Below are 15,664 nucleotides of genomic sequence, written 5' to 3'. Positions count from 1 at the left end.
GGAAAAATTACAAAAAAAAAAAAAAGGCAATTAAGTGTCATGTCAGCAAACAGGAATTCCTCACACCATATACTCCCAAGCCATTTTTACAGTCCTTATTAGAGGGCTGTTTGCTGTGGATAAATCCTTTAAAACTGTCTTTCAAAACTCCTATGAGATAAAAAAAGAAAAAGTTCCCAAGTGACTGTCATAGGAAAACAAAGCAAGAAAAGAAGAGGAAACAGCGAGTTGTGGACCACCGTTGGTGGGCACTTGAATAGGAGCCCTGTGCTTGACACTGCCGCGACTTTGAACAAAACTGAAGTCAAACAGCTATTTGTCAAGGGGTACAAATGCACACAAGTGGTGAGAACCTGGCCCTGCTGTAAAAATGTGTCAGGGACTTTTCTGTAGGGCTGTGCCCAGCCCCCTGATGGATCGTTGTACTTGGAGGACAGCATTGTGAGCAGCAATAATAAGACATCTGGTCCGTTCTCTTTCTGAAAGAATATTTTGGCTCGCCTGAAACCACGTGAGCAGCTCCTTGTACAATGGACAGCCGCAGCGTCTCATCGCCACCGATCCGCAGCGCCGGGTCCATCCTCCCCCGCAGCCAGCAGCATCCCTCTGATCTCAGCCCCGCCAGCCCAGCTCCATGATGTGCAGCCAGCATCCGCGTGCCCTTCACACCTCTCTGTCTAGATGGCTATGAAAGCGCTGACACTGCATCATCCATCGCAGCCTCCATCACCCCAGCTGCATCCCTCCTTGGAGGTCTTGCCTGTTCCTCTTGCACGGCCACGCAGCAGTGAGCTGGAAGAACTAGGCACCGGTACCAGCTGTTTCCATTCACAGACTTGCCCCAGCAAAGGGGACAACCTCTGAATACGAAGGGTTTCTCAGACATGATGCTCAGGACACCACATCCAAGCTGACACACTCACAAGCTTATGCAGCACGGCCCCTCTGTGGTAAAGCTGCCCTGCGGACAGGGGACCACAGCACACGGCATCATCTCCCCAGCCAGAGAGGGAAGGACGTGCAGCAGGAACGCGAGGATTTTAGCAAACTGCCAGTGCAAAGAGGCTCCCCATCCACAGGTAAACCAGCTCCTGGGAAGCCATCCGCTTTCCTTCCCATGCACAGGCAGGACCAGAGGCGGCTGGCTCACAGACACCATCCCAGGGAAGCAGGCATAAATTATAAAGCCTGATTTCTGTAAAAGGTACAAAGTTTCGACAGAGAGTTTCAGTTCTGAGCATATTTTACTCTCACCAAAAATAAAAGGAAGAAATAGGGACTTAATGCACTAGACAACCCTTCAGCAGAGCTTTCAAGGCACCGTACACCCTGTGAGTAACGAGGAGGGTGAGGGGAGCTGTGAGCTGGCTGGGAATGCACTTGAGACATAAAGAAAATAAGGGAAATAGAAGCAAAGAAAGCAACAGCAAAGTGGAGGAAGTAAAAAGAAGGACGCCTCAGTGCTTCAAATATTTCAGAACAGAGGCCTCACTTTCCAAATAATGTTTCAATGGAGGAGGGGGTAGACTGGTGTTTTCATTTCATTTTCACTTTGAAAACACCGTTTTCCCACTGAAGTGCAGATTTTCCCCTAAACCATTTAAAAAGAGAGCATGCCTCGAAGTCAAAGTTTTCAAAAACACATCTGTTCAAATTTATAAAGCCGGGGTTGAGAAAGCCCCCAGCAGCCCCTTGCCGAAGGCGCCGTGAGCAGCATTTCCCAGCACAGCATCCAAACCCACCCCAGCACCCAGGCACAGCACGGGAGGCACCAGCACCCCGCAGCACGGCATGGCAGGCACGCAGAGCGTGCTCCACCAGCTCAGAGGGCTTCGGAGCTGACACAGAGACCAATTTCTTCCGCTCCAGCCTTTGCCACGGACCCTGCCAGTGCTGGGAAGAGAGATAAGGAGCCGTGCTGCTGGCTGTGCAGGGGGTGATAAATGGGCTGCTGGGTCACACAGCCCCCGCGCTCCCAGTACTGACCACCAACACCTCTGCAGCTGCTGGCTCATCTGGAGAGCGTGAGGCTGCCCATCTTTTCGTCCTTTTGCAAGGAGCCAAGCAGTGCAGGCAGCCACAGGCAGGACGTGGGTTTAATATCAAGGGAAGAGGGATATTGGCTACTGCTGCCTTTTTCCAGCTCCACCACGGCTGTGCTGGACCCCAGCTCGGTACCCAGGGCAGGCAGATGGCTTTGTACAAATAGCTCATGGGGGAGAGGTCTGGAAATCTCTCCAAATCCCCCGCCAGCACAGCAGCAGCCTCCCCCCGCCCGGCTGGCAATTGGCACCGACAGTGTCGTGTGCCCTGAGACGGTGCATGCACTGAGAGCTTTTGCCTGCAGCTGCAAGGGGCTGGGAGGGGAGGGACACAGCCCCGGGCATGGGGATGGTCCCCATGCTGGCAGCTGCAGCTGACAGCAGGGATGCCCAGGGGAAGCAGGTGCCCCCTTCCCAACGGCTGGGCAGGGACTGGCACCCAGGGCTGATGGTGCCTTTGCAGAGATGCGACCCGCTGGCTGGGTGCCCACAGCCAACGTCTGATGCCCTGACAAAGGAGCCGTCCGTGCATCCCCAGCAGCACTGGCCAAGGGGGGCTCAGCTCCGGTGCATCCCACGAGGCTCCTTCACCCATTAAGAAAGCTAACAGAAGGGACATAAACCATCACCTACATGGCAATCAGCTTCACAACCCTATAAAGCCCTTCACATGTTGCTCAAGTTAGTGGCTCCTACAGGATTTCTTCTCTGGGGACTTCTCTCCCCCAGCCACACGCACCAGTCCCCTTCACAGCAGCGCAGCTGGCACTTGGGGTCTGTGTCCCCAGCTCTGACCCTTCCCAGCGCGCTCTGGCAACGGAGCCAGCTGGCTCACCAGCACCCCAGATCCGCTCCTAGAGAAGGAAGTGTGCCAGGCACAGAGCTGTCCCTTGCCACTGCATGGTCCCCACCAGTGACCTGCACCTCCCCTTTCTGAAGGCTGTCCCAGTCTGTCCGCAATGGGGCAAGGACACGCAGACCCTCCCAATTCCCTCCCACTCCACCACAGCTCACATTCTGGGTCCACAGCATTCCCATCATTACCTGTGGAGACCTCTGTTCCAGAGCCATCCCAGCCTGTAAAAGCATGCGTTTCAGATAATGCATAATGCAGCTACCAGACCCCAGTTAGGTGGCACAGTAGCTGGCCAACGGCCAATTCTAAGGTCCATGGGTTTTGCAGTGCAAAGGAGTCCTTTGACGTTCAGTTGAATATCTCTAATCCAGCGTGTGGAGCAAACACACCATGGTCTTTAAATGCATCCAGAATGGCTGATGGTTTTCTACTGGGAAGATGTGAAGAGGGAAGCAGTTCATCCCAGTCCACTCTGCTGTGCACAACCTGTGCACATTCCCGCTGTTTCAAGGAAGAGGTTGTGCTCTCTCTTTCCTTCTCACCAACACCCTGTGCCTCTGGTCTCCCCTTCTGCTCTTTGCCAGGTGCCAAGAAGGGCTCACAAAAGCTTTGTTTTTCCTTTACTTTCTTTTTCTCTTCCCCACCCCCACCCCCCAAAGCTCCTTGCAGCTGCTGCACAGCAAGCTCAACATGCCAGGCTGAGCAACCTACGATTTCCCTAACTTGTGCCCTTGAAACCAGATGGCAAGCCAAAGTTTTCTTTGACAAGCAAAGGAATCAGAACTGACGTGATTGGAAAAAACAAGCTCAACTCCTTTTGGCAGGATATTAATTTAGAAATCTCTGGTGTCGTTGCCCCAATTCACAATGAATTTGGATCCAAGCTTTCCTAGTGCCAGACAACACAGAGATTTGACAGAGAAGGTAATTAGAGGAAATGGCTCTGTAATCTAGCTATTGTGCTGGCAAGATCCAGCTTTCATAAAGAACAAGGTTTTCTTCCTGGCATGGCCGATTCATCATCCTTTATTTGTCCCCAGTGCCTCTCGAGTTTCCCCTGCCTAGTTGGGATAGTGCAGACCCTTCAAAGCAGCATCGGGGTCCGCTGGACATTCAGGCTTTCTCCCAGCCTGGGGAGCAGCAGCAATGGGGCGATGAGCCCTGCAGGGTCAATGACTCCAAGAGTCCAAGGGGTAAGGTGAAGAGGCAGGCATGACCAAGCCCCATGGCCTGCACACCCCTGGGGCAGCATGCACACCGAGGAGATGGAGCCAAGCTCCACCAGCGCTGTGGGACCGTGCCATGCTAGCAGCAGCAAGGATGGAGGATGTTGAGGTGGGAGCGATCCCACCCAGAGAGCCCCAAGGCCTCCATCCATTCAACATAAATAATCAGGAGGGTGGGAAAACCTGAACTGAAGCAGAGTTTGGACCAAAGTTTTTTTGGCAAAAAAAAATTACCAAAGTAATTGCATCCTTAGTGACATCTCAAAGTGATACATACCCCAGAAAAAAAGAAAGTACCCTCTGTGGGATTACCTGCCAGATACAGGTCCTAATCGTTGAATCATCCATTCTTACCCTTCTTCTGGAAAAGACATTGTAGACACAGGCTGCACTAGGTGGGGGGAAATAAGCATTGAAGGACAAAAGAATCTGCTCTGGTCCCACCAGGAAAAAGGGAGAAAGAGAAGTGGGGAGCCACGGTGGAGAGGTTCCAAAATGTGTTCTGGGCTGAGCTGAGCAGCACTCGTCTAGAAGCGTTCATGCACACAGGTCCTGGATCGTCATACACAGCATTTTTCCACTGCTCTAATAATAACAACCATTTTATTGACCTGTGTGTTCATGCTGTTCCACTAATCGCTTTGTTTTTCTAACTGCCGTTATCTAGACTGGATGGTGAGCTGCTCTGGATGGATGTCAGATGGATGTCAGATCCATTCCCAGGCTGCAGCTCTGAGATCAGATCATTTGGCAACTGGGGCAGCACGAAACCCTATAGCTGCTGGCTCTGCAGATCCCACCAACAGGGCCTGAAGCCCCCTTTGGGAGCTCTGTTAAAATGAGCTCTTGCCCTTCAGATAGCTCCACTTCAAATACTGTGTTTGGTTTTGTGCCCCTGACTACAAGACAGACATTGAAGTGCTGGAGCATGTCCAGAGACGGGCAACGGAGCTGGGGAAGGGTCTGGAGCACAAGTCTGATGGGGAGCGGCTGAGGGAACAGGGGGTGTTTAGCCTGGAGAAGCAGAGGCTGAGGGGGGACCTTTTCACTCTCTACAACTGCCTGCAAGGAGATTGTCTCTTCTCCCAAGGAACCAGTGATAGGACAAGAGGAAACAGCCTCAAGCTGCACCAGGGGAGGTTTGGATTGGGTATTAGGAAACATTTATTCAGCAAAAGGTTTGTCAATCATTGGAACAGGCTGCCCAGGGAAGTAGCTGAGTCCCCATCCCTGGAGGTATTTAAAAGACGTGTAGATGTGGCACTTATGGACAGGGTTTAGTAGCAGACTTGGCATTGCTGGGTTAATGGCTGGACTGGAACTTAAGTCTATTCCAACCTAAACAATTCTATGATTCCATTCTACAATTTAAATAATCAACTTGGAGGATGGAGCATAGCAGCACTCCTAATGTACCCTGGTATCTGAATATATCTTTTAGCTCCATGACCTGATTCCCCGATGAAGCTAGCAACAGCACACTGAGTGCATACAGAGCCAGTGATTTTGTGGAGGAGGAAGGGAAGAGCTCAATTATTTTTCTTCATCTGCTAGCAAAAAAAAAAAAAAAAAAATATTAGGATAGTAAACAGCTAGCAATCACATAGGAATGCCTGGGAGAGCTCTTACCTACTGGCATGCAGATCTCTCATCTGGAATTCATTTATTCATGTTCACTGTTGATGCTATTAAACTACAGAGGTGGTGGGGAAGTACATATTCAAACGAGACCTGAAGTTACTGAAGGGGCCAGTCTCCACTGCCATTGACATCTCTGGAAATAATGTAACCAAACCAGCACCACCTAAAAATCCAGGTTTATCAAACAGATATGGCTCCCATCAGCCTGAAAGACAGGATACTTCTGCCTCCTGTCTACAAATTCATTAGTGTTACCAGAAATAGAAGGCACCTCTATTACACCACAAGTCACAAAGGTCCAAATTCATCCTTGGGATCGACCAAGATGAGCTAGCAAGGCGGTGTCTGGTTCTGCAGCTGGGAATTGCCCATCACACTTGGCATTACCACTAAACAGCTTATGTGGGATGAATCCTGGGGGTGTCTCAACTTCCTGGAGGAAAGACTGCACAGAAGAACAGCATATTTGCCCTGTGGGTTTTATTCTGCATCCCATTTTACTGCTAATCCCCTCGGAAAGCTTTCCTAGTGCAGAGGATCGCCTGTATCTCGTTCAATTACATTCAGCAACTTAAACTGTTGGAGAAAACCTGCTTTAGCCATAATCATTTTGAGCTCTGAAGAAATCCCATAGCCTGGTGGAAAATGTAGATCTAATTTGTATATTCCCCTTAAGTGTCGCCTTCCACGCCCTACAACGATGAATATGTCAGTACGTACAGTCATTCACTTAGCTTAACCTGAACGTGGGTCCTACAGGGTTAGAAAAGCAGAAGATATGTTGCCTACCTCTATTTTCGGGGGTGTAAGTGGAAGACCAGCAGGAAAGCAGATGCCTCCCGGGACCCCCACACCGCTCTCCATCATGACTTTCTACAGACAGCTCCAGGGCTGGGCTGATGCTCAGCACTGCTCTAGGAAGGGACCACACATACTCAGGGTGAAGGGGGAAAAAAAGGCACATGAAGATCTGGAAGTCTCAGGGCAAGTAAATTACTGTTAATTGTGAGATATTTGATTGCAAGAAGCACCAGATGGCCAGCCATCTGTTTTTTATTATAAAATTAAACAAGATTAACCCAAACAGGATTTCCTCAGCATTCTTCTCTGACTGGCTCACAAATACATCTTTAACACCTATGATACAGATACAGCACAATCAGAAGCTCTTCCTGCCTTTCCCTAATCTACTTGGGCTTAACACTCTGCTGAGTAACGCCCTTGAACACAAAGATTTCCAGGACTGAAAAGAAGCAGGGAATGGATTAATTAACAGATGAGTGAACCGGGAAAGGTCAGCTGAAACAGAAGTGAAGTAACCCCAGCAGAACACCTTTCTTTTGCTCTGCTATCACACCAAACTTTGTTCAGAAGGGCACAAGCCTACAGGCAGGAGAGGATGTTGCCAAGGGCAATGGGTTGCCATAGGCAACGGCAGCTGGGGTACCAGCCTCTCCTGCCAGCATCAGCACCCATCTGGCGCTGTGATGGAAAGGGATAGAACAGCAAAATCTGGGGAGAGTGGCCAAGGCCCCCATCCTCTGTCTGTCTCCTTTCAAATGTAACAAGACCCTCCGCAACCTTCCCTCATCCTCCTCCCTGGCTTGGTCCTCTCCATCACTGTTCCCAAGGCAAGAAAGGCCAAACCTCTCTCCCTAAGACTGACTCAATCCGTGAAGCACTGTGGGCAGCTCAGCACACAAACTCGTCCCACCAAAGCGAGTGCACAACGAAGAGATGGCCGTGTCCTCATGGCCCAGGTGCATACATCACATCACTGCTCAAAAAACATCTCTCACTATAGTGCCTCTACAAGCTCTGGCATTTTCTTTGCCTTTCTACAGATACGCCTATAAACTTTAGGAATCTCCTCCTTGCCCCGGCATCCTCTGCATCACCAAAACAGCACCCCTGCCTTTGTTCCAGGAAGAGCAGCATTGCAGAAGCTCATTTTTGCTCTGTATGACTAGTGACAATGATGGCTTTTGCAGGCTTTGGCCATTCTTTCTACCAAGATATATAAACTCTGAGATCAAGCCCTGCAGAAATCAGCTCAGACAAATTTTGCCTAGCGAGTCGGGCTTGCAGGACCCACTAACCCTCAGCTTTTCAACCCTCAGCTACCAAACCCACTCTGGGAGTCAGCTGCCTCTCACACTCTCCCTGGAAGCTGGGCTGCTGCCAAGGTGGCCCTTGCGAGCCCACCCAGTTACCCTGTGCACACATAGGGTATCGAATCGGATCTTACAGCTGAAGCCAGACGAGCCCCTGCCCCTCTGCAAGCTTTTCTCATGCAGATTACACACGTCTTCATTTGTTCAAAGCAAATCGGTTGTGAATTGAACATAAAGGGTGTTCCAGGGGAGATGTCCCCTTGCATCACTCCCCAGCCTAAATCCCCAGGACAGTGCATCCAGAAACTATCACTAATACCCGCTCGCACACTCCTATCTTATCACATACAGGCAGACCACCTGTTGGGAGAGTTTAATTGCCCGTCTGCCGACAGACAACGGTCCAGGGCTCTAGCTCATGTAAACATGACTGACTTTTTTGGTGGTTGTTTTGTTTTGGGGTTTTTTTTTTTAGCTTTGAATATCTTCACTTTCAGGGCTACCCTGGAGAATAAAATGCCACAGTCTCTTTTTTGGGATAGCAGCCAGCCAGCTCACTGCACCCCAGGCTGTTGGCCCCACCTTGTCGCTGCTATCAGAGGCTGGAAGACGTGGCACATGATTCCAGCTTGCACTCATTTGCAGGGTGACATGGCTCCTTGAGGGACTATTCCCATGGCCACTTGCCCTTTTGCATCTTCTCCAAATGCAAAAGGAGAGAAGCGTGGCTGGGTTCTGCCTGGCTGCTCACCTACAATCCAGAGACAAGCTTACTGCTGGGCAAGCTCGTGGTTTGCATCTGGACTCCACTCTGGCCAAACACATCAGACCAGGAAATATACTCTGAGTCTCACCACATTCATCTCTGACCTTGCGTTTGACCAATCCATGGTCATTTTGCATGCAAAGACACATGTGTGCTGCGGGATCACTGAAGTTTGAGATGGTGTCTCTCACAATCAGCTGTTGGACCCCTCCTTCTACAATACCAAGGAAAATGCACCCAAAACACAGACACTGACAGAGAGGATCTTCTTCCTGCAAACGCTGGATGGCCTGGCTCAGTAGCAACTAGCAAAGGGGACATGGACAGAAGAACCATCCTCTCCTTCCTAAACTGCAAGTCCCAGGCTGGAGGTGGCCCAGCAGTCCAAGCTGCCCATCATCTATTACTCTTGGATGTTCCTTCCCCAGCAGCCACACTAGTTCCTCACTGGTGCTGCTCCTTGCTAGTAATGAGCTGCTGGATCACTGCTGCCTCAATGAAACCAGCTCCATCCTTCTAGTAGGCAACTTTACATCCCCAGTGGTTTTAGGATGATGGACTGTCCCAGATTTTTATGTGTTCTGGGAAACATATAACTCCTTCCATTTTTTTATATGGTCTGTTGTTTTGTTGTTTTTTTAAAAAAAAAAACAAAAAAACAAACAACACACACACAAAACAAAACACAAACCCAAAAATGTCTCAAACATGATAAAAGCAGAAACTGCAAACTGATCATGCTTCCAGCCAGTTCACTGCTGCTTTCCATGCTACTGGAAACCACCAAATGGAGACCAAGTTCCCCCAACAAGTCATCCATCTCTTTCAGGTCAAAGCCCTCAGGCTCACACAAATATAAGGATGGTTCTGCCCTGTATGCCTGGGTGCAGAGGAAGACATCGGGAAGATAAACCACGCCCCATGCATAGGCATATGGAGGGAATTAACTAAAAAGCTCTAATATGTCTTCTGTTCTTCTCCCCTTGCCTTTTCCACAATGGAGAGCCAGGCTTGCTTCAACGTGGACCAAATTATTTGGTTTTCCAGAGTCTTATTCTCAGAAGTGACTGTTTCACTCTGAGCTGGTATTTCCCCTGAACTCAGTCCAAGGCAGACACCTCAGCTGGAAAACTCCAGTCCCAACAGGCAAAGGTATGTGCAACTGAGAAGGGCATTCTGTCGTTAAGGAGGAGCAGGGAATTACTATATAAACACTGCTATACTACACACTTACAAAGCATAGCTTAAAAAGCCAGGTTTTAAATGAGAGGAACAGATGCTCTGACAAGAGCCCTGTGCGAAATGTTTCCTTTGCCAAGAGAGTAAAAGGAAACCCACTTTAGCTGAAGAATTAACTTTTAAAGGCAATCCCTATTAATGAGGTATGAAACTGAATTCAGAGCATTTCCACTACTTTCTTGTCTTTCCAGCAGAACATCCACTGGGCTGGGCTTTCACTGACAGTCACTCCTTCACAGCCAGCTGGGGAGATGCCCCAAGGAGGTGGAAGCACACACACACAAAAAATAAAAGCAGTAAAAAAAAAAAAAAAAATTACAAGCTTTTTAAACATGATTTATCCATGCTGGGTACTTCTCTAACTAACCAGATGCTTCCAAATGTCTGGCACTAGAGAAGAACCCATAATTTTACCCCATGATATATTACCAACCCATATTAGACTCGTATAGAAGAAACTGGCTGCTATTGCAGCTGGGGAGGCGGGGGGAAGTAAGTGGATTACATTATAAAGTAAAAGAGACTTCAAATAGCTGTGGTATTATCTTGGAAGAGTTTCATAACAAGACAGTTCTGTAAAATGTGGATTGGAAGGGGGCTGCCTGCAATCCCGGCTCTCACAAGCTGCCTGGGGAATGCACTTCCAGGGATGCTTTCTACCAAGAGAAGAGACCCTCGCATCTTTGTAAGCAACTGAATTACAGAGTACGGATCCTCATCCGAGCAGGGATCATCTACCAAGGGGCTTTCAGACAGAGGTGTGCAAAGAATTTGACTTCACCACACCGCAGGTTGCTGCCAACAGCAGGCATACAACTCCTGCAATGTCTCGCAGCGTTTGATAGCACGGGGACCACGGCACATGTCTTTCATCAGCTGGCTACATGTGATGCACAGATACCATTGGAAAAAACAGCACTGATACAACTGGAGGAAAACAGAAGAACGGCTTTTGTCTGTTTTTTTCCAAGTGTATCCATTAATTTAACAAGAGATATTACTTCCTAGCCTCGGCTGTGAGAGCGCTGCAGGCAGCAAGACCATCAAGTTCGTAAGGGAGGGAGCTTGGCTTGAAACACACATCGCTTTTGCTTCCGCAGCCGCATGGCTACAAAACAGCTTTGACACAGCATCATCACTTGTTCATGTTTTTGAAGGGGCCCAGAGAAATGACCTCAACAGGAAGGGACCTGCAAGGGTTAAGGCCAGAGATGACTGGAGAACCTGGTGCTCGCTACCAGCCCTGCTTAAGGATTTCACATGCCGGCTTGTGTGGAGCTGTGCCTGCAGTGCTAGAGATAGGACAGAGTCCTGCTCCTGGCTGTAAGACAGAGATAAGGCCCCTGGGACCGAAGGAAACACAGGAATCAGCTCCAGGTTTGCAGAAGAAGACGACAACCACATGAAGCAGAGGAAATATACCATCAAGCCAACCCAACAAAACAACCTGGATGAGTTTTATCTATCCTGACAAACACAGTGCTGGTTATCGAGCAGATGCTGCTGCTAAAAATGGTGCAAAATGCTACCAGTTCAAGTTGGTTCTCCCAAACCCACACTCTCATCTTCACCCCCTGCAAACAAACAACAAGAGCAACAAAACAGAGAGGCTGTGCACTGTGGAAAACTTCAAACACCACCTCAGCTGACTCAAAATCAGAACTGAAGGTGTTTCTGGTTAAGATGGCAGCTTAACTTACATCATACAGCAGCAAAGGACAAAACCAACCTTTCCTCACCTGTGCACCACAGGTCCCCACAACAGGCAATGGCCTTGCTCTTCCCCCATCAGCTGTCTCCAGCCGCCTTCTCCTATGAGGCATGGGATGATGGGTTACTTCAGAGTCTTGTTTTGAACCTGTCTTCCTCCAATGCCTAACTTCAGCTGTCAATGGAAGGGGAGGAAAGCAACTAAATCAGCTAACGATGACTTGATGCAGGAAGAAACTATTTGTCTAACACATATCTGACAACTTGCAGTTCATTGAAAGTTCCCTTTTCCATCACCATGCAAGCTGAAACAGTTTTAGCTCTTAAGCGACACGGATGTGATCCAATGCCTTGTGAAGTGAAGCAGCTGGTCACTCACCTAAGGAAAGAAGGGATTTATGAGATCCCAAGTAGTATTTCATGTTGCCATGTTCTCCACCCCCAGGACTAGCTCAATATTAAGATAAATATATAGCATAATATGTATGTGTGTGTATATATATATAGTACAAACAGTATGAAGCCAATTTCCGTAAGTGCCAGCAGTGTCCTTTATGGATGACTATACAATTCTTATTCATGATTGCTGCTACCCTAGTACACCAGACTGAGACCTCATTACGCCAAGCACACAACAAACCTCAAGAGAGCTCACTGTACCTTTGCCAGACGCCCCAACTTTCTGAACAGCTGAAGATTATGAGAGGTCACAGGGAGCCTCCTGAAGGCCCCAGGGTCTGCTCTTACAAGTCAGAATTAGCAGAGCAGAGATCAGATCACATTGACATCCTGCTGGCTTCATCCAGGGCAAGAATTCTTGCCCTGAATATCAGCCATGAGTGCAGGAGTACCACCTGCAACCCTGGAGTGGGCATTCCTTGGCAGAGAAGATGAGCCGCTGATGTACGGGACGTCCCGTTATTCACACAAGCCATTTCTGCTTTGGAATAATACTTAACACATGGAAGCGGATCAGAAGATGCATGGCCAAAGAGAAGGACCCTTCAAGCCAAGGCTGCTTTCCAGCCAATGCTAAATCATCACCAAAGCTTAACTCATCCCAAGCATTTGCTTCTTTTTACATTCCACGTGACAATAACTCATTTTTGGGGCTGTATCATCTCCAAAGGTGTCTTTGCCTGTGTAGAATTTTCTTACACGCAACACACATGGCCCAAATGGCAAACAGTCTGTCTTTCTCCCAAACACCTTCCAGGTCCAACACACAACACAGGGAACAAGCAGCTGGTCTTGCAGTGAGAAAACAAGAAGTCTTGTATAAAGCAATCCAGGCCAAAAGGTATCCGGGACTTCCTTGCTGACATAAGATAAAAGAGGTTGCCATCAAGAACAACAACAAATTGTGGGGAGAAGGCTACACGTACAGAAGCATTACCCATGCAAGTAAATCCCATTTACTTCTACCAAACTACCTGGATCAGACTTTCCAGCTACATAAAGGAGCATAAACTACTGATGCTGATGGAGACTGGCAGTTAATACCTAGAGATGCTCTTAACCTTTATACAAACAGCACTCGGGGAGGAATCCAGTTTGAAGAATGGGATTTTGGCTACACAAGAGCAAATCTACCAGAGTAAAACATGAGACTTCTGCAAGCCTACAATTTCAGAGGAGCTGCGGAGTTGAACCTGTCTCAGGGTCTGGTTTTTGTTCTTTATTAATCATTTTCATGGGCCTTTGCACTTTTGGATTTCAGCCTGACTGGAAGCAGAAAACGCTGGAAACCTCACAAAGCTTTCCAAGTGTGAAACACACACACACATACCCGGACTCCCTAGAGAAGGTTTAATGCACCTCAGGTTTGCATCCAGACTTTCAGGGGCTGAGCCAAGCAGCCACCCCTCTCAGACACTCAGGATGTTCACCTGTCAGAGAGTTTCCAACCTGAAATACAGGCTTTCATCCTGAAGCATCTTTTGCAGAAGCAGGACCAAGAGATCACCGGGTGCAAAGGAGTGATGGAGCTGACAGGCAGAGCTGAGATGGTGCCCAGAGAACAGCTCCTGATAGCAAGCAATGGGGGCTGCTGATGCTTTCCTCTCTAAACAGCCACTTTTCATCCTTTCCCAGGGATCTCCTAGGCTCGCTCCATCACCCTCATCCCATAATTAGATTGAACAAACAATGCCTGGCATTCGCCTCCACAGACATAACTCTCAAGCTAGGTTTAGACAGCCTCAAGTCATGCCAAAATCAAACGTGGCCGAGATATGCAGAGCGAGCAAAGCTGCCTCTCAGCCAAGAGAGTTGGAGCGTGCGGGGGGAAGAGCCTCCTCTCTTTCTCTTTGCTATTTCATTCTCCAGGCTTACAATAAGGGCTATTCTCTCCTGGAAGGAGGAATCCAAAACACTCCAGCTTTTTATTGATTCACTGCAAAGGGAAAGTATAGATTCTCCTCCGCTGGCCAACTTCCCATTGAAGCGGCCACCTCGGGCCCATGATGAACCGGTCGAGCTGAACCAAGAGGAAGCAGCAGCCAGTGGCTCTCGGGAGCCTGCAGAATCGGCATTTCCAACTGACTGCCTCCCTCGCTCCTTCGAACCCCTCAACCAAAAACACCGCATTCACCGGGCCAGACAGGACGGGAAACGGGAAGAAAAACTTTCTCTCCATCACCACTCTTCTTTATAAAACTGCCACCCCCGCCTCCCACCCAAAGCAACAGGGCGACTCTGAAATTCAAGCCAGCCATTGGAACAAGTCGGCTGGGTTAGAGACAAGAGCATTGGACCACATCTTCAAGGGCTCAGCATCCTCTGCACAGCGCGGGATTCCCATACCTTTCATCCTGCACCGGTTTTAGAGTGAGGCCACGTGGAAAACGAGCGAGGAGGGAGCATGGCCGTGCCGCAGAGGGCTCACGGGCTGCTCCGTGAAGTCACGCACTGCATGCAGGTGGTGTGGTCTCAGATATTTTACCAGTCTCGGATGAAAGGAGGCAAAAATGATTAAAACGTCCTCCAGAGGAGGTTCATGTGGCTCTCGTGGATAATCCCAAACTGAGAAAATCCACTTTGCACCAGTCATTACCCAGGACAGCGCGCGACAACAAGGCTGCAACGGGGTGCCTGGAGGAAGGAAGATGCCAGCTCGCAGAGACCAGGAATCTGACTTGCCTTCCCTCTCACACCTTCTGCTCTCTGGAAACAGCATCTCACAGACCTAAAACAAAGCAGCCTCCAGCAAAGCCTTTTTGGACACAGCCCAGGGGACGTCGTAGCCCCAGTCTGGGATGCCCCACCAACCCAACCACATCAGGCAAGTGCTGGGAGCAGCAGGGCTGCCTCATTTCCAAGCCCACCTTACCCACCTTCAACAGGGTTGGGATGTGAGCTCCGTGAGTCAGGCAGCGCCTCCGGCCGTCTTTGCACAGCCCAGCTCGACTGTTTCACTCTCCTGGGACTCCTGCAACCCAAGCCCTAAATAACGATGATATTCAAGTGTCGTGCGTCCACCAGACTAAGACCCACAGTGTCACCCGGATGGATAGGGAGCTGATGGGAACAGATCCTCGCAAGCTGGTGGCGATGGCGAGCTGTAACCCTGAGATGCTTATAGACCCACCCTGACGCAGGACAGCGGTGACTTTGGCTTATTGTGCATCCTGATTCCCTGCTGCAGAAGACGTAAATGTGCCTGTCGGTGGCCCAGAAACACTGACTTACTAAAATTAAAAAGGAAGGGAAGAAAAGAATGAATGCAGCGTCTGTCACTCCTTTGCAGAATTGGGGGGAGTGGGGGGTGGGGGGTGGGGTTGTTTGTGTGTGTGTGTGTAGTTGGTGCTTGTTTTCCAAAGATTTACATTTTTGTGTGCATGTCATTCGCTTTTCATGCATTTTGAGCCCTCAGAGCTTAGAAATTCAAAACACTTGTCAGTCACGTCAATCCTTCTGGACAAAACAGAGCTGCCACTTGGATGGAATAAAAAAAAAAACAACAAACAAAACGCACTTTTCTATCAAGCTGTGACTCGGTCACCCTACTCAATGCAAGCAAGACAATGTTTAGAAAAAGGAAAAAAAAAGATCTGAGTTTTCATACTCAT

General features: G+C 49.0%; 1 long non-coding RNA gene across 1 annotated transcript; it reads right to left on the bottom strand.

The window, feature by feature from the left end:
• Positions 1-8: 8 nt before the first annotated feature.
• Positions 9-1,891, bottom strand: LOC130154357 (uncharacterized). Its single transcript, XR_008823715.1, has 3 exons — positions 1,743-1,891; positions 924-1,195; positions 9-792 (listed from the first exon to the last, which is right to left on the bottom strand). It is a non-coding gene; the product is annotated as an uncharacterized LOC130154357 (long non-coding RNA).
• Positions 1,892-15,664: the final 13,773 nt, after the last annotated feature.

This window comes from Falco biarmicus, chromosome 8, assembly GCF_023638135.1.
Source record: "Falco biarmicus isolate bFalBia1 chromosome 8, bFalBia1.pri, whole genome shotgun sequence".
Taxonomy (NCBI): domain Eukaryota; kingdom Metazoa; phylum Chordata; class Aves; order Falconiformes; family Falconidae; genus Falco; species Falco biarmicus.
The sequence above is the reverse complement of the archived record's forward strand: the minus strand, read 5'-3'. Positions and strand labels throughout refer to the sequence as shown.